Raw genomic sequence first — 25,584 nt, 5'->3', positions numbered from 1 at the left:
TAATTTCTGAATGCTTTCTACTTTAAAATGACAAAGAAAACAAATGGAAACGGTAGAAATGATAATGAACCTTCATTCATGCAGTTTCTTGACTGGGTCCAGCTCTAATGAACACCAAAATGAAAGCTAGACAGTCGGAGGATAGAACATTCAAAAAATGATGGATGGAGGACTTTTTATTTTATTTTGACGGCGAGGAAATATAACACATTTTCAGTGTGGCTCTCCAGACCTTGAAGACTGAATGCGGCCCATGGGCCCAAATTTGTTTGACACCTCTGGTCTAGAGACTATTTGAGGATGGCAACTCATTCTGACAGTCGTGCCAGTTTCTCTCCACTCTTATCTTCAAATTCTCAACATTTAAGAAATCAATCAACTTCAATTTGTCATTTTGTATTCTAATTCAAAATGAACATTCTCCCTGTTTCTTTTCAAAATCTCTTCAAATTCAATACTCTGTTATTTTGGGTAACATCTCCCAGAACACCTCAAGAACTGCCCTCCTTCAAATACAAAATGAAAAAAGATCTCCTGGACATTCCATACAATGACTGATTGCAATAGTCTTCTGCTGCTATTGATTAACCCCTGATGCATTGTTTTTCATTTTCTTTAAATCCTCAACTATGTATTTCTGATTTATTAATCAGGATATAGTTTATTTATTTTGTTGTATAAATATTTGAAAGTGGAGGTGCCTTGAAAGCCCCTCAGGGTAGTTTTGTCTTCCTCTCCAGCACATGCCCTCTCCGCTTGCCTTTTTAACTCAATTCATGGTTTTGTATTTAATTCTCTTATCAACACTGGTTAAACACATTTTTAATGACTTTGTAGGCATCTGCAACTTACAACAAATAGGGTAAAAACACTTGCCTAATTTTGACCAGGTATTTTCTGACTATGAAATGAAAAATCTTAATTTCATTATACTTGACCACATCTGTACCAGTAATTGACTTCTCGCTGTTGGATGGTATGTATACACCACAGTTTTAGCCCCATGGTCTGTCCAAACATTAAATTATCTAAGATCTAATAGATGTGATAAAATGCTTCATATGCTCTATAGCAGTGTTGTGGCGAGTGTAGTGACCTATGCCATTGTGTGCTGGAAATTTAGGGGAATTAGGCGTTGTCGTACCCTCTTTACGACTGTCTTGGTGTGTTTGGACTATGATAGTTTGTTGATGTGGACACCATGGAACTTGACGCTCTCAACCTGCTCCACTACAGCCCCGTTGATGAGAATGGGGGCGTGCTCGGTCCTCCTTTTCCTGTAGTCCACAATCATCTAATTTGTCTTGATCAAGTTGAGGGAGAGGTTGTTGTCCTGGCACCACACGTCCATGTGTCTGACCTCCCTATAGGCTGTCTCATCGTTGTCGGTGATCAGGCCTACCACTGTTGTCATCGGCAAACTTAATAATGGTGTTGGAGTTGTACCTGGACATGCAGTCATGAGTGAACGGGGGTACAGGAGGGGACTGAGCACGCACCCCTGTGTTGAGGATCAGCATGGCGGATGTGTTGTTACCTACCTTTACCACCTGGGGGCAGCCCGTCAGGAAGTCCAGGATCCAGTTGCAGAGGAATGTGTTTAGTCCCAAGGTCCTTAGCTTATTGGTGAGCTTTGAGGACAGTATGGTGTTGAACGCTGAGCTGAAGTCAATAGCCTTCTCACGTAGGTGTTCCATTTGTCCAGGTGGGAAAGGGCAGTGTGGAGTGCAATAGAGATTGGATCTGTTTGGGCGGTATGCAAATTAGAGTGGGTCTAGGGTTTCTGGGGTAATGGCGTTGATGTGAGACATTACCAGCCTTTCAAAGCACTTCATGGCTACAGACGTGAGTGCTACGGGTTGGTAGTCATTTAGGCAGGTTACCTTAGTGTTCTTGGGCACAGGGACTATGGTGGTCTGCTTGAAAAATGTTGGTATTACAGACTCGGTTAGGGACAAGTTTAAAATGTCAGCGAAGACACTTGCCAGTTGGTCAGCGCATGCTTAGAGCGCACATCCTGGTAATCCATCTGGCCCTGTGGCCAAGTGAATGTTGACTTGTTTAAAGGTCTTACATCGGCTGTGGAGAGCATTTTTGTACCTTTATTTTACTAGGCAAGTCAGTTAAGAACAAATTCTTATTTTCAATGACGGCCTAGGAACAGTGGGTTAACTGCCTGTTCAAGGGCAGAACGACAGATTTTGTACCTTGTCAGCTCGGGGATTTGAACTTGCAACCTTTCGGTTACTAGTCCAATGCTCTAACCACTAGGCTACACTGCCGCCCCAGTCGGATCACAGTCTTATGGAACAGCTGATGCTCTCATGCATGTTTCAGTGTTACTTGCCTTGAAGCGAGCATAGAAGTATTTTAGCTCGTTTGCCACATCCGACGAGCGTCGGAGCTGGTGCGGTACGATTCAATCTTAGTCCTGTAATGACACTTTGCCTGTTTGCTGGTTCGTCGGAGGGAATAGCGGGATTTCTTTATAAGCTTCCCATTTAGAGTCCTGCTCCTTGAAAGCGGCAGATTTAGCTCAGTGCGGATGTTTCCTGTAATCCATGGCTTCTGCTTGGGGTATGTACATAGTCACTGGTGGGTGGGTGGGGGGCGACGACGACGCACTTATTGATGAAGTCAGTGACTGATGTGGTGTACTCCTCAATGCCATCGTAAGAATCCCGGCCTGTGCTAGCAAAACAGTCCTCTATCTTAGCATCTGATTTATCTGACCACTTTTTTTTGACTGAGTCACTGGTGCTTCCTGCTTTTAGTTTTTGATTGTAAGCAGGAATCAGGAGGATATAATTATGGTCAGATTTGCCAAATGAAGGGCGAGAGAGAGCTCTACTCATCTTCGTGTGTGGATTAAAGGTGGTCTGGAGTTTTTTTCCCCTCTGGTTGCACATGTAACATGCTGGTAGAAATTATGTTAAAGGTTATTAAGTATCCCTGCATTAAAGTCCCCGGCCACTAGGAGCGCTGCATCTGGATGAGCATTTTTGTGTTTGCTAATGGCCGTGTAAAGCTCATTGAGTGCGGTCCTAGTGCCAGCATCGGTTTGTGGTGATAAATAGACAGCTACAAAGAATATTGAAAACTTTCTTGGTAAATAGTGTGGTTCTCCGGCGAGCAAAACCTCGAGACTTCCTTAGATTTGGTGCTCCAGCTGTTGTTTACAAATATACACAGACCTCCACCCCTTGTCTTACCGGAGGCAGCTGTTCTATCCTGCCAAAAAAGCATAAAACCCTCCAGGTGTATGTCATCGTTCAGCCACGACTCGGTGAAACTTAAGATGGCCTGTTGTTCGGATATACGTTCTTGTAGTTCGTCTATTTTATTATACAATCATTGTATGTTGGCTAATAGGACCGTTGGTTAAGGCAGATTACGCACTCGCCGTCAGATCCTTACAAGGCACCCAGGCCTACGTCCCCAATATCTGTCTTTCTCCTACGAATGGTGAGGATGAGGGCCTTGTCGGGCGTCTGAAGTAAATCCTTCACGTCTGACTCGTTAATGAACAATCTTCTTTCAGTACAGGGTAAGTAATCACCGAAAACACTCAAACTTTTACAGATGCACAATCGAGAGCATCCTGTCGGGCTGTATCACCGCCTGGTACGGCAACTGCTCCGCCCACAACCTTAGGGCACACCATAGGGTAGTGAGGTCTGCACAACGCATCACCGGGGGCAAACTACCTACCCTCCAGGACTCCTACACCACCCGATGTCACAGGAAGGTCAAAAAGATAATCAAGGACAACCACCACCTGAGCCACTGCCTGTTCACACCGCTACTATCCAGAAGGTGAGGTCAGTACAGGTGCATCAAAGCAGGGACCGAGAGACTGAAAAACAGCTTCTATCTCAAGGCCATCAGACTGCTAAACAGCCATCACTAACATTGAGTGGCTGCTGCCAACATACTGACTCAAATCTCTAGCCACTTTAATAATAAAACATTGGATGTAATAAATGTATCACTAGTCACTTTAAACAATGTTTACATACCTGTCACGTAGAGTAGGCCAGATGGCTCAACTGGATAACCTAACCTCTATAAAAATAAAAAGATGGCGGAACCGCAAAAGTTCTTCTGTGCAAAGGTGTTTATTTACAAGTGATTCCGGAACAGAAAACAACAGTACTGCCATCAACGTCTACCTTATGGGACAGCTTAACAACAATGCTGCCCCATCCACAGCTCAATCCAAAAAATCCCCCTTAGAGACTGGAGAGAGGCTCCTTTTCTAGGGCTAGCCCCTCCCCTCAGAACAATTAACCCTAATTAATTAATCAATTAACAATACAAACCTACATTTTCCATGAACTAAACATACTAAAGGATATACATTGCAACACGGTTTTAAACAATATCACAACATAACATTTACAACATTACATCACTACTGACAATATCTTTCAATATGCCCATATGCATTAATGAGCCATTTGGGACAGGCACTATAAAGCCAACCCAATTCCCTTAGCTCGGGTCCTTTTCCAGCATACCCAGAAGCTACAGAGATGGAGAGAGAGGAACAGAACAAACAAACAATGCGCTCATCCACAACATTGATAAGTATAATAATTATTGTATCTCTCAAATATGAACATTGACAAGTGTGAAATGCATGCACCAAGACAGAAGTTAAATTGTGTGTCGACCCACATTGTTAACTTATGGTATAATGGCGCAGGGAGGAGTGATGAATATGTGTATATATAAGAACCAAATTCTGCCCGCGGCCAGTGACGGACTTCTACGTCACAATACCATACATTACTCATCTCATATGTATATACTGTACTCTACCATCAACTGCATCTTGTCAATGCCGCACGGCCATCGCTCATCCATATATTTATATATACATATTCTTATTCTTTCCTTTACACTCGTGTATAGGGTAGATGTTGTGAAATTGTTAGATTACTTGTTAGATATTACTGCACGGTCAGAACTAGAAGCACAAGCATTTTGCTACACTCGCATTAACATCTGCTAACAATGTGTATGTGACCAATAAAATTGGATTTGATTTGAATCGCTGTCCTGATATCTAAAAGCTCTTTTCAGTCATAAGAGACCGTGGCAGAAACATTATGTACAAAATAACATGAAAAAACACGCATAATCGGTTAGGGGACCGTAAAACGGTAGCCATCTCCTGCGGAACCATAAAAATATAAATAAATTGACACATGCTTTGATTAAAACAATTTCCCAAATTGGGATTAATAAAGTAATACTCTACTGTCTACACTACTAACCTGCACTCTGGAAATATGTACGCCGCTGATTTAAGAATTACAGGGAGTGATGCTGTAACCACTCTGTTTGGTTATTACCCCATTTGTAGCATTTGACATAGTAAATGAATCAGCTGTGAAAGCAAAAAACTGTTTTGTATGGCCTATGATTTCTGATCAGGTCATTTGTTTTTTTAACTCCTTGAAAAACTACTGGCCCTAGGGAGGATGAAAACAAACCTTTTACACAGACAGAGACAACTGCGATTGGACAAAAACTAACAGAAAGAATAACAGGGTAGGCCTTTGCATCTGTAATTAAAAAGATACTCGTACAGTTTGGGCTCCTGAGAGCCACAGAGGTCTAAGGCACCGCATCTCAGTGCAAGAGGCGTCACTAATGTCCCTTGTTTGAATCCAGGCTGTATCACATCTGTCCGTAGGGCGGCACACAATTGGCCCAGCATCACCCGGGTTTTGCCGGGGTAGGCCGTCATTGTAAATAAGAATTTGTTCTTAACTGACTTGCCTAGTTAAAGGTAAAATAAATAAAAATACAATGACTTTTTTCTTTTTCAAATCAAGCTTTTATTTCTACAGCATATTTCAGACATGTATTGAAACACAATATGCTTCACAGGAAAAAAATACAAATAATAAATAACTTTAATATTTACTACACAACAAACATAAGAGGATAACAAAAAAGGAATGACTAAAATGCTCCCTAAGGAAAAGCAAAGCTAAAAAGATGTTTTAAGATCTCTTTTAAGTATGCCCACATTTCCGGCCCTTCTCAGGTTCTCTGGCAGGCTATTCCAGAGGCTGGGTGCGTAGTAACTAAACGCTGCCTTTCCATGCCTCTTGGTCCTAGGCTTTGGGATAGTTAAAAGGCCAGAGGACCTGAGGGACCTACTGGGCACATAACTTAACTTTAAAAGCATATCTGACATGTATTGGGTGGACAACTGTGGATTGGTTTAAAAACCAGCAGAATAATCTTAAAAGTAATTCTGAAACTCACAGGCAGCCAGTGCAGAGACCTTTAAAACTAGTAGTGCACGACTCAAGGATTTCTGGAGCTGTCACTGACTCCTGTGAACATGCTGGAACGAATGCGCGCGCGCACACACACCACCTCATTATTGCAGAGTCCAACTAGGAAGACTACATTTGCGTTCTAGAGGAATCACATGAGCATCCTTGACGGATGACGCGGCTCACTCGACACTGGTAAGCCTAATCTTTGCTATGTTATAGCCCTATTCGGACGGTATTAGTAGAGCCGTTGGTTTTGTAATTATTGTCCAAGCATGTGCGTTATTCAAGAAGACGATTCACACAGGATTAGTTTTTCCAAACATCCCACTAATTCTTAATTTTTTAAGAATTGAATTGACTCTTACGACAGAAGCTTGGAGGCTTTTATTGCAGGTGTGAATATATTTCAATGTCATGTCTGGACGACAATAGGCTACACACTGATAACTCGTGCTTGGCTGGCAAATGTATAGCTCTCCCCATAATATTTACATTTATGAAAGTGTGTTCATAATCATTGTTTTAGCGATCCATCCATGGTAGACGTCCTTCCTGATAACAATGCCCCACATCCTACTGATTTGAGCTGCTGAACCGTATTTGCACTTGACTATTTATGGATGAGTAAGTAAACTTGCCATTAACAAAAGGTTTTGCGGGGACGCTGCTTTGCGATCGATTCCCTTGGACAGGGCTCTCCAACCCTGTTCATGGAGATCCAACCCTGTTCATGGAGAGCTGCCATTCTGTAGGTTTTCACTCCAAACCTAATCTAGCACATCTGAATCAATAATTAGTTGGTTGATAAGCGGAGTCAGGTTAGTTACAAATGCGGTTGGAGTGAAAATGTACAGGCCGGTAGCTCTCCAGGAACAGGGTTGGAGAGCCCTGACCTTGGACATCAACAGCCAGCCAGGGTTTTGTTAAATAAGCTATAGGCAATACTTTTGATATTACATTTTAGGCCAAAGTAAACTGATGCTTGGTGCTGTTCAACTTCAATTCACTGGCAGTACGAAGAATAGCTTAGCCATACTCGGTGATATACAGTGCATTCGGAAAATATTCAGACCCCTTTGACTTTCCACACTTTACAGCCTTATTCTAAAATGTATTAAATAATGTGTTTTCCTCTTCAATCTACACACAATACCCCATTTTTTTTTGTATTCAGACTCTTTGCTATGAGACTCGAAATTGAGCTCTGTTTCCATTGATCATCCTTGATGTTTCTACAACTTCATTGGAATCCATCTGTGGTAAATTCATTTGATTGGACATGATTTGGAAAAGTGCACACCTGTTTATACAAGATCCCACAGTTGACAGTGCATGTCAGAGCAAAAAAACAAGCCATGAGGTCAAAGGTCCTTTGCTCTTGTTCTGGGATTGATTTGCACTTTTTGCACCAAAGTACGTTAATCTCTAGGAGACAGAACTTATCTCCTTCCTGAGCTGTATGATGGCTCCGTGGTCCCATGGTGTTTATACTTGCGTACTATCGATTGTATAGGTGAACGTGGTACCTTCAGGCATTTGGAAACTACTCCCAAGGATGAACCAGACTTGTGGAGGTCTTTTTTTTTCTTTTTTCAAAGAGGCACGGAGTTTGAAGGTAGGCCTTGAAATACATCCACAGGTACACCTCCAATTGACTCAAATGATGTCAATTAGCCTGTCAGAAGCTTCTAAAGCCATGACATTCCAGGTTGTTTAAAGACAGTCAACTTAGTGTATGTAAACTTCTGACCCACTGGAATTGTGATACAGTGAATTGTAAGTGAAATAATCTGTCTGTAAACATGCACAAAGTAGATGTCCTAACCTACTTGCCAAAACTATAGTTTATTAAGTTGAAATTTGTGATGTGGTTGAAAAACTAGTTTTAATGACTCCAATCTAAGTGTATGTAATCTTTAGACTTCAACTGTTTGTTAGAGAGCTGTTTGGCACCTGTGTTGGCTCTAAAATAATTGACCATTTTGACAAAGGCTGTCTGTGCTGTGGTGGGCCAGATTGTAATTTTTCAAAAACGAAAAATAGGAGGTTGGAGTGATTTAACAATAGTTTGCACTTCTTCAGATATGCAAATAAAAACTGTTTTGAAGAAGGTGGAGGGGATAGGATCGAAGGCCACTTCAAGGCTTAAGTTGTGATATCACTTTCCTGAGCATGTCTGTATCAACCAGAGAGAATAAATCCATAGTGCTTTTGCGTGATGGACTGGAGCACATATCATCAAACTTCTCATCAGGTCTTGCTTGACTAATAACCAGCTATTTTTTAAAATCTCATCTCTGAAATATACCGCAACTCTCATCACATTTAGATGTGGAGGAAAGTTCACATAGGTTTGCGAGGGTAGGCTTTATCAGGCCATCCATCAATGGTCGGGAAGAGCACTCTCAAAGTATTCCGATTATTAGTGATCAAGTTAGAAAAATGAGCCTGTCTGGCATTTCTAATTGCCTTGTTATATATGCCATGTTGCTCTCAGAATATCATAATGGATCTGCAACTTTGACTCTCTCCACTTCCGCTTGCCTTTCTGAAATGTGTCTTTAATTTATTTGTTTTCTCACCTAGCCAAGGGGCTTTCTGCTTGGATGTGGCCTTTTTCAACTTTACTGGAGCTATGGCATCAATGGTTGCCTTTTAATTTGATATTAAAGTGATCAATTAAATCATCACAAGAGGAAGACAGAATAGGTGATTGGGTATTGTTCATACACTCAATAATATCTGTAACAACTTCAGAGGTAAGATGGCATTTCTTAATAATGCGTTCAGTTTTACCCTGTGCTAAGCGCATCAAGGTAGTAAAAAATACACAGTGATCAGATAAAGCAACATCAAGAATAGAGGATATGTCAATAGAAAGCTGGTAATAACCAGGTCCAGAGTATGGCTGTGGTTATGGCTGGGCCCAGTAACATGTTGGATAAAGTCCATAGAGCTCAAAAGATTCATAAATTCAATGGCCTTGGAGTCGGTCTCTTTGTTAACATGAATATTAAAATCACCCAACACAATGATTTTATCATTGTTCTCAAGGACAATAATTCAGAGAAATCATGAGAGAAAGTTGGGAAGTGCTTTGGTGGCCTATATAGGGTTATGGCCAGCACTGGTGGCTGACAATTAAACAGTATAGCATGATGCTCAAAAGACCCAAATGAAATGTTATTCTACAATGTAGAAAAATAGTAAAATTAAAGAAGAACTCTTGAATGAGTAGGTGTGTCCAAACTTTTGACTGGTACTGTACAGCAGGGCTATTCACTTATATTGATGGATTGAAAAGTCTATCTGTCTTAACAGTGAAAGGATTGCAATCAAATGTGTTGCTGACCTTGAGATCCAGATTGGAATACCCCTACTATATACTGTACATCTCCTGTATGCAAGTCTTATGTGTCCTATATTTCTTCAGTCATCTCCAAAAACAGCGCTGGCCTCCCTCCATCGTCCTCCTGGCTATGGCGGGTATCCAGCTAGCTCCCAGGCTCTGCTACTCAGGGTAATGCCCTCATTACAGGCTGAGGGGAAGTAAATGGGCTCAATCAAGCCCATCATTAGCCAGAGCTTGCTGGCTGGAATGGAGATAGAGAGAACTGGTAGACACTATTCCACTCCACAGCACCTCACAACAGCGGCAGCAGGGGGAGACCCCAGTGCCAATTGACCCTGTCTGCCTCTGAAATAAGACCTTCTCAATGGTAGAAAATGGTGACATGCAATTTTGGTTATGTAGTGTATGTGGACACCTGCTCGTCAAGCATCTCATTCCAAAATCATGGGCGTTATTATGGAGTTGGCCCACCCTTTCCTGCTATAACAGCCTCCACTCTTCTGAGAAGGCTATCCACTAGATGTTGGAACATCAGAATGCAGCAGGGACTTGCTTCCATCCAGCCACGAGCATTAGTGAGGCTGGGCACTGATGTTGGGCTTTTAGGCCTGGCTCGCAGTCGGTGTTCCAATTCATCCCAAACGTGTTCGATGGGGTTGAGTTCAGGGCTCTGTGCAGGCCAATCAAAGTCTTCCATACCGATCCCGACAAACCATTTCTCTATTTGTGCATGGGGGGCATTGTCATGCTGAAACAGGAAAGTGCCATCCCCAAACTGTTACCTTAAAGTTGGAAGCACAGAATCGCTGTGAATGTCATTGTATGCTGTAACGTTAAGATTTCCCTTCACTGGAACTAACTACTTACAGCTGGCACTATGCGTTCAGGCAGGTAGCATCTCCTTGGCGTCCCCCAAACCCAGATTTATCTGTTCGACTGCCAGATGGGGAAGCATGATTCATCACTCCAGAGAACGCGTTCCCACTGCTACAGAGTCCAATGGCGGCGAGCAATACACCACTCCAGCTGACACCATGCGCAATGCCAAGCGATCTTAGGCTGGTGTGCGGCTCCTCGGTCATGGAAATTTCATGAAGCTCCCGGCAAATAGTTATTGTGCTGACTTTGCTTCCAGAGGCAGTTTGGAACTCGGTAGTGAGTGTTGCAACAGAGGACAGACAATTTTTATGCGCTTCAGCACTCGGTGGTCCTGTTCTCTGAGCTTGTGTGGCCTACAACTTCCCAGCTGAGCCGTTGTTGCTCTTTGAAGTTTCCACTTCACAATAACAGCACTTACAGTTGACGGGCAGCTCTAGCAGGGCCGAAATTTGACTATCTGACTTGTTGGAAAGGTGCCATCCTATGACGGTGCCACTTTGAAAGTCACTGAGTTCTTAAAGTAAGGCCATTCTACTGCCAATGTTTGTCTATGGAGATTGCATTGCCGTGTGCTCGATTTTATACAACTGTCAGCAACGGGTGTGGCTGAAATAGCCGAATCGACAAATTTGAAGGGGTGTCGACAAACAATTGTGAATATACAGCGCATTCGGAAAGTATTTTTCCACAGTTTGTTACGTTACAGTGATATTCTAAAATGTATTTCAATTGATGAGAGGAAAAAACTACCTACACACTAATCCATAATGACAAAGCAAAAACACGTTTTTAATAATGAAATATCACATTTACATGACTATTCGGACCCTTTACGCAGTACTTTTTTGAAGCACCTTTGACAGCGATTACAGCCTTGTCTTCTTGGGTATGACCATACAAGCTTGGCACACTTGTATTTGGAGTTTCTCCCATTCCTCTCAAGCACTGTCAGGTTGGATGGGGAGCATCACTGCACAACTATTTTCAGGTCTCTCCAGAGATGTTCCATCAGATTCAAGTCTGGCCTCTGGCTGGGCCACTCAAGGACATTCAGAGACTTGTCCCGAAGCTACTCCTGCGGTTTCATCAGACCAGAGAATATTGTTTCTAATGGTCTGAGAATCTTTTAGGGGCCTTTTGGCAAACTCCAAGCGGGCTGTCATGTGCCTTTTACTGAGGAGTGGCTTCTGTCTTGCCACTCTACCATAAAGGCCTGATTTAGTGGAGTGCTGCAGAGATGGTTGTCCTTCTGGAAGGTTCTCCCATCTCCAAAGAGTTTTTGGTCACCTCCCTGACCAAGGCCCTTCTCCCCCAGCTTTAGGAAGAGTCTTAGTGGTTCAAAACTTATTCAATTTAAGAATGATGGTGTAACGGCGTTCTTCGTTTGTCGAAAGAGAGTCGGACCGAAATGCAGCGTGGTGGTTACTCATGTCTTTAATGAAAAAAGTGACGGTACATGAAATAACGATAAATACAACCCCAAAAAAAAACGGAACGTGAAACCTAATACAGCCTATCTGGTGAACACTACACAGAGACAGGAACAATCACCCACGAAAGACAAAGCGAAACTCAGGCTACCTAAATACGGTTCCCAATCAGAGGCAACGAGAATCACCTGACAGCTGATTGAGAACCGCCTCAGGCAGCCAAGCCTATACAACACCCCTAATCAGCCGCGATCCCAAATACTACAAACCCCAATACGAAATACAATAACATAAACCCCTGTCACACCCTGGCCTGACCAAATATATAACGAAAACACAAAATACAATGACCAAGGCGTGACAGATGGAGTCCACTGTGTTCTTCAATGCTTGAGAAATGTGTTAGTACCCTTCCCCAGATCTGTTCCTTGATACAACCCTATCTCAGAGCTCTACGGACAATTCATCCGACTTCATGGCTTGGTTTTTGCTCTGACATGCACTGTCAACTGAGGGACCTTATCTAGACAGGTGTGTGCCTTTCCAAATCATGTCCAATCAATTGAATTTACCACAAGTGTTCTCCAATCAAGTTATAGAAACATCTCAAGGATGATTAATTTAAACAGGATGCACCTGAGCTCAATTTCGAATCCCATAGCAAAAGGTCTGAATACTTATGTAAATAAGGTATTTCTGTTTTTTATGGGGTATTGTGTGTGTGTGTGTGTGTGTGTGTGTGTGTGGATTGATTTATTTTATTTATTCAAACCTTTGTAGAATAAGGCTTTAACAAAACAAAATGTAGAAAAAGTCCAGGAGTCTGAATACTTTCGGAATGCACTGTATAGTGTATATGAATCAAATCAAAGTTTATTTGTCACGTGTGCCTAATACAACAGGTGTAGATCTTACAGTGAAATGCTTACTTACAGGCTCTCACCAATAGTGCGGAGAAAAAAAAGTGTGTGTGTGTGTAGGTAAGTAAAGAAATAAAACAGTAAAAAGACATTTGAAAGTAAGAGTAGCAAGGCTATATACAGACACCGGTTAGTCAGGCTTATTGAGGTATTATGTACATGTGGGTATGGTTAAAGTGACTGCATATATGATGAACAGAGAGTAGCAGTAGCGTAAAAAGAGGGGTTGGCGGGTGGTGGGGTTGGCGGGTGGCTGTTCAGTATTCTTATGGCTTGGGGGTAAAAACTGTTGAAAAGCCTTTTTGTCCTAGACTTGGCACTCCGGTACTGCTTGCCATGCGGTAGTAGAGAGAACAGTCTATGACTGGGGTGTCTGGCTTTGACAATTTTCAGGGCCTTCCTCCGACATCGCCTGGTGTAGAGGTCCTGGATGGCAGGCAGCTTTGCCCCAGTGATGTACTGGGCCGTACGCACTACCCTCTGAAGTGCCTTGTGGTCGGAGGCCGAGCAATTGCAGTACTAAGCAGTGATGTAGGATGCTCTCTGTTGCAGCTGTAGAACCTTTTCGAGGATCTCAGGACCCATGCCAAATCTTTTCAGTCTACTGAGGGGGAATAGACATTTGTTGTGCCCTCTTCATGACTGTCTTGGTGTATTTGGACCATTCTAGTTTGTTGTTGATGTGGACACCAAGGAATTTGAAGCTCTCAGCCTGCTCCACTACAGCCCCGTCGATGAGAATGTGGACGTGCTCGGTGCTCCTTTTCTTATAGTCCACAATCATCTCCTTGGTCTTGGTTACGTTGAGGGATAGGTTGTTATTCTGGCACCACCCGGCCAGGTCCCTGACCTCCTCCCTATAGGCTGTCTCGTCGTTGTCGGTGATCAGGCCTACCACTGTTGTCGTCAGCAAACTTAATGATGGTGTTGAAGTCGTGCCTGGCCATGCAGTCGTGCGTGAACAGGGAGTACAGGAGGGGACTGCGCACGCACCCCTGGGGAGCTCCAGTGTTGAGGATCAGATGTGTTGCTACCTACCCTTACCACCTGGGGGGCGGCCCGTCAGGAAGACCAGGATCCAGTTGCAGAGGGAGGTGTTTAGTCCCAGGTTCCTTAGCTTAGTGATGAGCTTTGAGGGTACTATGGTGTTGAACGCTGAGCTGTAGTCAATGAATAGCATTCTCGCATAGTCATTGGTAAGAAACAATGACTTTGGGCGAGGGATTTGCATGGTATAGATACTCTGGGGACTGTATTTAAGAAATGCAATTTCTGTACCTACCCAGTATTATATTACCCAATATTGGACACAACCTTCTCTGATCAATTGCCAATTCTATGTTGTAATATGCAGACAAGCACTGTCAGAGGGAACTATGAAACATTATACAACAAAAGGAGGTTCCTGAATTGGTCCATACATTTTACTTTCTGTCCTATAGAACAGGGGTTTCCAACCGTTTTCAGTCAGGCCTCCCTTCCAGCATTGGGGCAACATCCTGCGCGCTCCATGTCTATTTCTATGGGTACAAGCACTGTTCATGACACAAACTGTTCAAACCCCTCTTTGTTGGTGGAGAGAAAATGTTGCAGGTTTTATAGCTCATTTCTTGCAATTCTACACATTTTGTCTGCCGTTTTAAAGCTAGTTTTCTTGCAACTTTATACATTTTGCCACATGTGTATTCATGCGCACCCTTCCCCCCCGCCCCACAGTTTGGGAACCACTGCTATAGAATATTGTGTGTCATGCACCATGAGGAGGGTTTCTGTCAGAAGCAATGCACTTGATGTAAAAATACAATATGGGATTAAACTCCAGATATGAGATTTGCCACAGCTGGCTGGTTCTTTTATCAGCTGGTGAGGGAAAGTAGACGGAGGTAAAGCGATTAGGAGAACATCACAGAGAATGAGGGAATGGGAGACTTACAATGGGGAAAGCAAATAGAACAACACTTCGGCTTTTATCATTAAACTGTCTCACTGATGTCTGTGGTGGGTGCAGGTGAAAGAGCAATAAAACCACCACTGAGCCAGGCAGCCATTCTGTAGAAGGCTGTCCTTGGTGGTGGGTGGGTTAACCTTTGCTCTCCTAAGTGTGTGTTTGTGGGTAACCATGCATATGTCTTCTGACCCGGCCACCTGAGGCGCATGTGCAGCTTGTGACACAGGTCAGGACATCTGGCACCTTGTGTGTTTTAGCCATTAGCTACCTCCTTTAGAAGGGCCACAGAAAATAGACCATCAGGTACTTTGGACTTCCAAACCTTTCAAGATGGTGGGATTTCTACTGGGTGTTCCTGGCAGTCAAATGCTGTGTTTATGCTGGCCAAGGTATTTGGGTGGCAAGGGGTTTGGCCATTTTCAGTATTTTTTTGTGTGTACACTAGACTTGTTTACAAGTTAGAAAATTGGCCAAAACACAGATCCCCTTTGTTTACTGTGATGTCAATTCACAGTAATCATGAGCTATGAAAAATGGTTTAGTGTTAGGTGGGTGTATGTGTACAAATGTTATGCATGGCAGCAGACTTTTTTCACCTAAAACATTTCTTCCTGGAACTAAATCTAAATGGACCTGCCACATTCCAAGTACACTACTGGTCAACAGTTTTAGAACAGCTACTCAGGACAAAGGGGAGTGATGCTTGCTTCCTCCAGTCAAAAAACACTCTTACACTTCCCTTCTCTGACACCCTCTTTTATCCATTATTCTTTCTACATCTCTTGCATACTTTCCTCTTATTTTTAACTCTTATGTAGACTACTGGTTAAAGTTTTAGGACACCTACTCATTCAAGGGTTTTTCTTTATTTGTACTATTTTCTACGCTGTAGAATAATAGTGAAGACCTCAACTATGAAATAACACATGGAATAATTTAGTAACCTAAGACAGGGAATTTTTACTAGGATTACATGTCAGGAATTGTTAAAACGGAGTTTAACTGTATTTGGCTAAGGTGAAAGTAAACTTCCCGACTTCAAATGTACCACCAATGGTCAATAAAGGTTAAAATAGTCTATCAAGGCTGTTCCATTGGGAGACTAGATATAAAGGGCTAGGCGGTCATTGTATGTGGAATACGGTTCACCTTATTGATACTGACGAGAACAAATTGATGAACATACCTACAGCACAAAAATAATTTTGTTGAATGCCGTTCTTACTCATTACATACAAGTTACATAATTATTCAATGCTGGTAAGTCAGCAACCCTGTCATCCTCCGATGGTCCATTGATATAGTGGAAAATACATTGCCTTCAGAAAGTATTCATACCCCTTGACTACATTTTGCTACAGCCTGAATTCAAAATGGATTTAATGGATTTTTCTCACCCATCTACACACACTACTGCATAATGACAAAGTGAAAACGTTTTTAGAAATGTTTGCAAATTGATTCAATATTAAATACAGATCTCATTTACATAAGTATTCACACCCGGGTCATTACTTTATAGAAGCACCATTGGCAGCGATTACAGCTGTGAGTCTTTCTGGGTAAGTCTCCTTGAGCTTTCCACATCTGGATTGTGCGACATTTGCCCATTATTCTTTTCGACATTCTTCACCCTCTGTCAAATTGGTTGTTGATCATTGCTAGACAACCATTTTCAGGTCTTGCCATAGATTTAAGTAGATTTAAGTCACTCTAACTCGGCCTCTCAGGAATATTCTGTTTTTTTGGTAAGCAACTCCAGTGTAGATTTGACCTTGTGTTTTAGGTTATTGTCCTGCTGAAAGGTGAATTCATCTGCCAGTGTCTGGTGGAAAGCAGACTAAACCAGGTTTTCCTCTTTCCTCCCTGGTCTTTGTTGTTGAATCTGTGTTTGAAATTCACTGCTCCACTGAGGGACCTTACAGATTATTGTATGTGTGTGATACAGAGATGAGGTAGTCATTCACAAATCATGTTACACTATTATTGCACACCGAGTGAGTCCATGCAACTTATTATGTGACTTGTTAAGCACATTTCTACTCCTGAACTTGCAGTAACAAAGGGGTTGAATACTTATTGACTCAAGACATTTCAGCTTTTCATTTTAATTAATTTGTAAACATTTCTAAAAACATAATTCCACTTTGACATTATGGTTATTGTGTAGGCCAGTCATTTAATCCATTTTAAATTCAGGCTGTAACACAACAAAATGTGGAAAAGGTCTAGGGGTGTGAATACTTTCTGAAGGCGCTGTATGTAAGGTTAGTCAAGGATAAAGTTTAGTTAGAACCTGGGCTATTTAAAATACTTGTTTTGATGTCTTACTACAAAATATGACAGGGCATGCCCACAAGCTCGAAGTAACCAATCGCCCAGTGTCTATTAGGGATAGACCGGTTGAGGGGCGAGGCGAATGATTTGAGCCCCTCTATATAAAGGGAGCCACTCACCCTCCAAACTGGTTATTCCCACCTCTCTTCCTCGCGGAAGTGACTGCATTCACTAAAGCTCTCCTCAGCACGATTCGATTTCTGCCTTCAATGAACCGTTAACGCTGCCTAACGGAGGACTTCAGTTCTTGTCGATTTGTGTTGAGTACCGACCGCAAGGTTTTGCTTTTGCATAATTCATTTTCTACTTGTCAGTTTGTTTAGCTATCGCCACATGGCTAGCTATTGAGATTAGCGCTTTGTTGGTATTGACATCCAGGGCATGGAGGAATTGGGATTCGGCAAACCTCTGGTAGTCGTGCCTTCACTGGCTAGTCACCTCAACCCCAGTGCCTCGGCAATGACCTGCACTGCTCTCCCTGGGAAAGCGGAGTGTTTACCGCCTCCATATTCCAAAAGGTCCACATTGCTGCGGCAGGTTCAGTATGGGCTTGAACGTAACATCCCTACTGCTGGCGTACCAGGCCGATTTGCTCAATAGATGAGCACAGCCAACCAATACCAATGGGCGAGATCTGCGTCGGATCTCAACCTTCGAGCCTCTAGGGGCACAATCCAGGGGGTTTCAACTGCGATGAGAGACTCCTCTTGCTTACTAGAGCAGGAAATCTCCTATCTATTAAGCAATGGGGGGTCAGAGCCATCAATACTGGCAGTTTCCATCTCAGTAATACTACTGGGATTACTGCGAATGAGAGATTTTCAGAATGGAGGGGCTGGCCTGTGGTGTCAACGACACAGCAATCGACAGATAGTGGTGACCCAGGACTGTCTTTTCAGCTCTCCCTCACGGGAGAGCCCCTCCATCTTCTTCTATGGCATTCCCCAAAGGGTAGTGACAACAGATGTGGCACTCACAGGGTGGAACACAGTTCACGAGGGAAGGGCAGTAAACGGATTATGGTCCCCCACAGCTCCGCCACGCTCATACATTACCTCGAACAGCTGACATTGCTTTATGCCTTGATGCACTTTCTGCACTTCCTTCAAAATTGTCACATCCTTCTCAGGAGAGACAATATGACTGTGGTAGCATACATCAACCAGCAAAGTGGCACTCACTCTCTGCATCTACACAGATTGTCAAGATTTTTCTGTGGAGCAGGGCAAACCTACTTTCACTACACGCTACTCATGTCTCAGGCATATTGGATGTGGGAGCGGACTTTTTGTCCATAGGCAATCCCCTATATGGGTACTGGAGACTCCATCCCCAGGTGTTAAACCAAATCTGGGATAGATACGGTCTAGATCTCTTTGCATCACAGGAAGAGACACTGCCCGTTGTCTTTGTGATAGCGGAATACGTAACACTGGAACTGGACACGCTGGCACACCCTTAGCCAAGGGTGATGCGCTATGCATTTCCTCCTCCTATGCTTGATTCTCCCCACTTTGAACAGAGTGAGAGAACAAGAATTACCCCTTATCTTGGAAGCCCCTCAATGGCCATTCAAAATCTAGTTAGCAGAATTTTTACTCCTGCTTTATGTCGAGCCATGACAGCTTCCATTAAGCAGGGATCTATTGACCCAGGCAAACAGAGATTTTCCACCCTGAAACCACGGCCTTCTGAGCCTGGCCCGTGAGAGAATAAATCTGAATGCGACAGGCTTTCCTCTCGAAGTCATTGAGGCGATCCAGATCGCAAGAGCCCCTACTACTGTATGGAAACAACTGGTGTGTTTTTGAGAAGTTGGTTCACTGAAAATTGATAATTCCTTACCAATGCTCTGTATCTTGAGGTGTTATGCTTCTTGCGGGTCTTTTTGGACAGAGGGAAGGCTTTTTCCCCACTGTTAATGTCTATTTAGCAGCCATCTTAGCCTGCCATACACTGAATATAACAAATATTAGGATCCCCTTCCTAATTTTGAGTTGGACCGCCCCCTCCCCTGCCCTCTGAACAGCCTCAATTGTTTGGGACATGGACTCTACAAGATGTCAAAAGCGTTACACAGGGATGCTGGGCCATGTTGACTCAATACTTCCCACAGTTGTCAAGTTAGCTGGAAAGAGGTGTTCTTCATGTTTGTATACTCAGTGTATAGGCTTGGACAATAACACAGTTGGGAAACACCTTCTGTTGTGTTGTTTCATGAAGGCTGAGCGTCATTTACGCCCAGTCTCCAAGCCTTTAGCTCTATCTTCAGACCTGTATTGTGCTTGAGGTGAAATCTCTGAGACTGCTTTGCCATTTGCCCTTACATCCGCAAAGCGAGTGAGTGAGTTGCACGCACTCAGTCCATCATTCGTGTCTGCAGCTTGCCCCAGTGTTTTGCAAGGTGATGCTGTTATTCAACCCTGCCTTAATTCCTAAGATCAGCAGCAATTACAATTGTCTTGCCTTAGACCTTTTGTCTTTCCAACCACCACTCTTCAACTCTACGGAAGAAGGGCGTCTCCACCGTTGATGTGCAGTACACATGTTGTGCATCTACTTGCATAGAACGAGAGCATGGCGCAAGAGTGACCAACTGTCTCTCATCAATGGTTATCCCATTGGATAGTAGAGGTTATTATATTAACTTATAATAGCAAGGGTTAAAATGGGCCTGAGGACTCATTCCACCAGAGGTTTGGCTTCCTCTTGGGCACTGTTCAAAGGCATCTCTTTACAAGAGGTTTGCGAGGCGGCATGTTGAGCCACCCCCTCCTACTTTTGAGGTTTTACCGACTACATGTCACTGCACCATTGGGGCATACTGTCCTCAGTGTGGGAGCCTCTGAGGGGTGATGCTGTTGAAAGTACCCTGGCTTTGGAGAGCATGTCTGTGTTACGGCAGTTTGCCATATCCCTTAGTGAAACATCGAAACAACTGTTTCAAATGGAACTCAAGGTTACTTATGTAACCTGCATCTCCCTCCCCGCAAGGCGCTCGTCCCTAGAGGAGACGCATTGCACATTGGAGCACATTGACCCTATGGTGCAGAACAGGGTTTCCATTAGCTGGTAATTGCCTGCTTTTGGCTCCCCCAAAATAAATTGTTTCTGGCCAAATTGACCAGGAGAAGACATTATCCCGTTGCCTAGTAATGCTTTTTATTCATTGTTGGAAGTACCAGTTGTTTAAAATGTATTTGACTGACATGCTTATAGGCCTATAGGTTAATTTGCATGATATGGTGGAATTTAAATTGCCACTTGTGTATTTACACTTGTACTGCTTGCAGCTCCTCGGCCCGTTGCTGCTGGAGTAAAACAAATGCTTTTATAAGCCCAGTCGTTGCACAACAATTCTAATTGCAATCACCCTCTGAATGACACACACACTCACAATCCATGTCTCAATTGTCTCCAGTCTTAACAATCCTTTTTTAACCTGTCTATTCCCCTTCATCTACAACAATTCTGAAGTGGATTTAACAAGTGACATCAGTAAGGGATCATAGCTTTAACCTGGTGTTGTGTCTTTGGCTATGCCGGATTAAGTGATATGACATGCTATTCTATAAAATCCTTTCTCTGTAATTAATATTACCTGATTGAGCTAATCATGTAAATGTAATTAACTACAAAGTTGGGGCACCACGAAATAATATTTATAGAGCTGTTATCTTCTGAATAAACTCTTAAAGACCTAGTAATATTTTACATCAATAGCAGTCAATATTAATCGTCACCTTATTTCAGTCTTATTTCAGGCTCATCAGTTGTAAATTCTTGGTTATCTTCACGAACCCTGGCTAACAAGTTGAATCAGCAATACAACATTTGGTTTAATTATTTATTTACTAAATACATAACTAATTACACAGAATTACATATTCGCAGAATAAATCATACCTTGATTACAAATTACATCATAAAGGAAAACGTCCCTAGCGGGCTGAACAGATATGACAGCTGGTTACACAAAGAAAAGGGGCTGAGTTTGAGTGAAAGAGCGGGAAGACTGAGGAACAAAGGGAGACGCAATGTCACTTTCGTAAATCCAGTATCTTATGCATTCTAAATAACCGCCCACTTGGAAAAGGAAAATGCAATAAATATTTACTCTGAGCTGCACTTCGGTAGGTTGGTGGTAGAGGGAAGGCCGTGTTGCCCAACAGAGTCCTTTGAAGAATGTCTCTGGTGGTAAATTGGATACGTTGTAGTAACATTGTTGTGTGGTAGACGGGATACTCTCTGTCCTTTCCTAGCCCACGTTTGCAGCTGTTGTTGCTAACTCAACGGCTAGAAGGTATCACTTCTGTAGTGAATAACAGTTCAAAGTTCATACCATTCGCAACCAAAGCTCACGCTTTTGGCTTCGTTCTGTAGTTATCTGAACCATTCTGACATCGGACAGTCGTCCTCACATCCTCGGAACAGGTGGTTACATTGTCGTCAAGGCTTTATATAGTGGAGGGAGAAGGCTGTGTTTGAAAAGTTTTATAATCCATGTCTCTTCACAGGGGCGGGCCACTGATTGAGCAGAGCCCTAACCTTATGAAAACCTAAATCTCTTATTTGGAAGCTAAAATTAAATCAAATCTTTTCACCAATAATTTTATATTCAAACATTTAAATTGAACAACAATTCCATGTGAATCCGATAACTACAATGTACAGACTTTCCACTGTAGAGTTTGTCATCCTATCATTGACAACCGAACTGACATCATATTCATTAAGTACCACCGCATATGTTCAATTGGTCGGATTACCAGAATATAGTTCATTTCCCCCCCCCACCTTCAGATGTTCCCAGAATCTCTGTTTAACCAAAGGATTTTCAAATCTCACATCAGTAGGGTAGACAGAGGAAAAAGTGGGGAGAGGTATTTATGACTGTCATAAACCTACCCCCAGGCCAAGGTCATGACACTGGTCAGTCTCATGTTCCTAATGTTTTGTGCAATCTGTGTATACACTTAAATTCCCAGTGTTTTATACATATTTCCACAGTTTGAATAATACTGTGAAATTGTAAAAATTATGATAATGCCTTTTTAGTGTTAGAGCTGTTTGAAAAGGCTGCCTGTTTTGGTTGGATAGAGCTTTGACCATGGGGTTAATTATACTGCACAAAAATATAAACATGACCAATGTAAGGTGTTGGTCGAATTTTTCATGAGCTGAAATAAAAGATCCCAGAAATGTTCCATACGTGCAAAAAGTAATCAAATTTATTTCACAGATTTGTTTTCATCCCTGTTAGTGAGCATTTCTCATTTTCCAAGATAATCCAACCACCTGTCAGGTGTGGCATATCAAAAAGCTGATTAAACAGCATGATCATTACACAGGTGCACCTTGTGCTGGGGGACAATAAAAAGCCACTCTAAAATGTGCAGTTTTGTCACAACACAATGCCACTGTCTCAAGTTTCGAGGGAGCGTGCAATTGGCATGCTGACTGCAGGAATGTCAACGAGCTGTTGCCAGAGGATTGAATGTTAATTTCTCTACCATAAACTGCGGCCAACGTCATTTTAGAGAATTTGGCAGTACATCCGACCGTCCTCCCTACCGGAGATCGCATGTACCCATGCCAGCCCAGGACCTCCACATCCATCTGAGACCAGCCACCAGGAAGGACAGCTGATGAAACTGAGGAGTATTTCTGTAAAGCCTCTTTGTGGGTAAAAACTCATTCTGATTGGCTGGGCCTTAGCCCACCCATGGCAGACATATATTAGGGCCTACCCTCAGTAAATTCGTTGAAATTATTGCATTTTGCGTTTTGGTTGTTGTTAATAGTCCAGTAAGAAAGAATTCCAAACCTCTCTGCCAATAACAGCTAGTTTTGAGTTTTCCCCTCCCCACTCAGACAGTTCTAGCTAAATTCTTGCTTGAGAAATAAGCTATTTTTGTTTATTTTGGACCATATTAATTGAAAACAATCATCACAGTAAGGTACTTAATTGTTTACCCGATTTATGATTTGATATTGAGATAAAATCATCTGCATTGGACCCCCACCCAATACTTTTAACTTTTTAGAGATAGCTGGTTTTGATGCCATACCTCTGACTTGAGTCAAATGGCACAGATTCAATAGTAAAGATGTGTGCATTCTTCACACACACAGTTACAGTAACCAAAGGTTGCTGGATTGAATCCCTGTGCTGACGAGGTAAAAAGTCTGTTGTTCTGCCCCTGAGCAAGGTAGTTTAACCCACTTTTCCCCAGGTGCTGTGGATGTTGGGTTAAATACGGACGACACATTTCAGTTGGATGCATTCAGTTGTACTAGGTATCCCCCCTTTCCCTTTCCTACACACGCTAGTGTAGACACACTCACATACTTGATCCCACACACTGCACATGTGTAGCGAGTGTATTGGGAGTCCACCACCAGCCCTGTGCTCCCTCTTCTCCCCTCACACTTCGCCTGGGAATGGATCAGAGTTCACGCCGCTCCACAGAGCTTTGTGAATGTGACCTAGTCTGGAATAGCCTGGACTTGGGCTCCTGCCATTCCTGGGGACCTGGCAACTCCTACTAACACCCCTATAACCAGCAACACACCCGCCAGCAAAATCAAAAATAAACTCTCCTGCCACACAGTGCAGTCTACGGCTCAGTTGGTAGAGAATGGCACCTGCAACGCTAGGATCGTGGGTTCCCGCCAGGGCGACCCACATGAAAATGTGTGCACGCATGACTGTAAGTAATTTTGGATTTAGGCGTTTTATAAATGACATTCAGTAAATTATTGTTATTTGATGTCAATGGCACTGGCTGGTGTTGGTTTCCTTACATATGACATGCACCTGAAGGATTGGACCAGCCTACTCTAAACCCACTGTTTCCATCATCCTCCCACCGCCTACCCATTATGGACCTGTGAACTACAAGCCTGATGTCAGAAAACAATTACAGACTGGAATTCTATTAGCAAATTCTCGTTTGTAGAGCCCTGGGCAAGATATTCCCTATTTGTAATTATTCAGTGACTGTTCTAAAAGGTTCTAATAATAATTTGCGCTAAGGGTCTCTGTCCTTCATAACTGGGGTCTCTGTCCTTCATAACTGGGGTCTCTGTCCTTCATAACTGGGGTCTCTGTCCTTCATAACTGGGGTCTCTGTCCTTCATAACTGGGGTCTCTGTCCTTCATAACTGGGGAGTAAGTTGACCTTTTTTAATAAACAACAAACTGTTAAAGAACTTGGCTCATTAAATTAGGAATTTTTGAAATGTTGTGTAATCAAAAGTTCACAATGAACCATAAATACGAAATGAGTTAGAAAGTATGATGTGGCAGAGGAAACCATAACAGCTGTTCAAAAGGAATGAAATATGTTTTGTTGGTTTGAAAAAAAATACAAATTTGACTCCAATGTCCAAGGCTGGAGAACAAACAACATTTATAATGGAGGGCTGGTTATTGTTATATCTAATCTCCATTTAAATCATAATCGTCATTGGTCTGGAAAGCAGACTCCCCTAACACCCCCCAACCTGACTGCTCACCTCCTGCCAAAACCTTTATCTGGTTTTGTAGCTGGCCACAGACGTTTCCATTCAGGCATTGATTTGATACATTTACAGGTGTAACTCAATAGTCTAAAATGGCTGCTCGACAAGTGAAAGCAAATTCTTGGTAGCCATTCTGCACATTGCTTTCATCTAGCTTCTGTTTTCAGATTACTACCATGAAGGAGAGTATACCACTGTAGATAATGTCTGTCTGGCCTTCTGCCTTTTCCAGGTCACAGTGTGTGTTGCCCCTGGGAGTATATCACACCTGCCTAATGCCGATTGGCCAGGCAGGCACATGGCTAAGGGATCGCGACACTACACCGAACTGTTCATCAAAAAGAACAAGGGACACAATTAATTCTGAAATCAATCGCCCCTCAGATGGTGCAGTGATGTAGATTAATGGTCTCAGGAAAGCCCTTTCTATCATAACCGGCAATTCTGTCTAATGGCCAATGCACTGAAGCGTCCTCAGCGATAGAACGATGGCACTTGACCGTTAATAAATCAATATGGAGGGGGGGAAAGAATCCTGTCAACATCTTGATGTATGGGAGAAAACACTGCAATCAATCGGGGGAGAGCAGAGACGAGCTCCATGTTGATTACAGTGTGTCGAGTCTCTGTCTCGCAGCACTGATTTCTAGAAGAACAACCCTATCCATAAGCTGACTGAAGAAGAGCTCCTGGCCTTCACCTCAGTAAGTTGTGTCTCACCATGTTTAGTTTCAGCACTTCCTCTGTGAAATGTCTTGCACGTCCTCTATTCAGAAACTTTGCTCCCCCTCTCTTCTGAAGGGGACATTTTGCTTTGAGTGATCCATCACTAACCACAGCAACAGTTTTCATGTTAAGTCCCTTAGGTATTTGGTTACAAGTAAGGGGG

The 25,584-nt window shown here is 42.8% G+C and overlaps 1 protein-coding gene across 1 annotated transcript in view; it reads left to right on the top strand.

Annotated features, from left to right (window-relative positions):
• Positions 1–25,584, top strand: part of LOC109899697 (tetratricopeptide repeat protein 27-like) — a 99,773-nt gene that overhangs the window by 40,636 nt on the left and 33,553 nt on the right. The gene's annotated exons all lie outside the window — the stretch shown is intronic.

The sequence above is a fragment of the Oncorhynchus kisutch genome, linkage group LG11, assembly GCF_002021735.2.
Source record: "Oncorhynchus kisutch isolate 150728-3 linkage group LG11, Okis_V2, whole genome shotgun sequence".
NCBI classification, from domain to species: Eukaryota; Metazoa; Chordata; class Actinopteri; order Salmoniformes; family Salmonidae; genus Oncorhynchus; species Oncorhynchus kisutch.
This window is presented reverse-complemented; position numbering and strand designations above follow the sequence as displayed.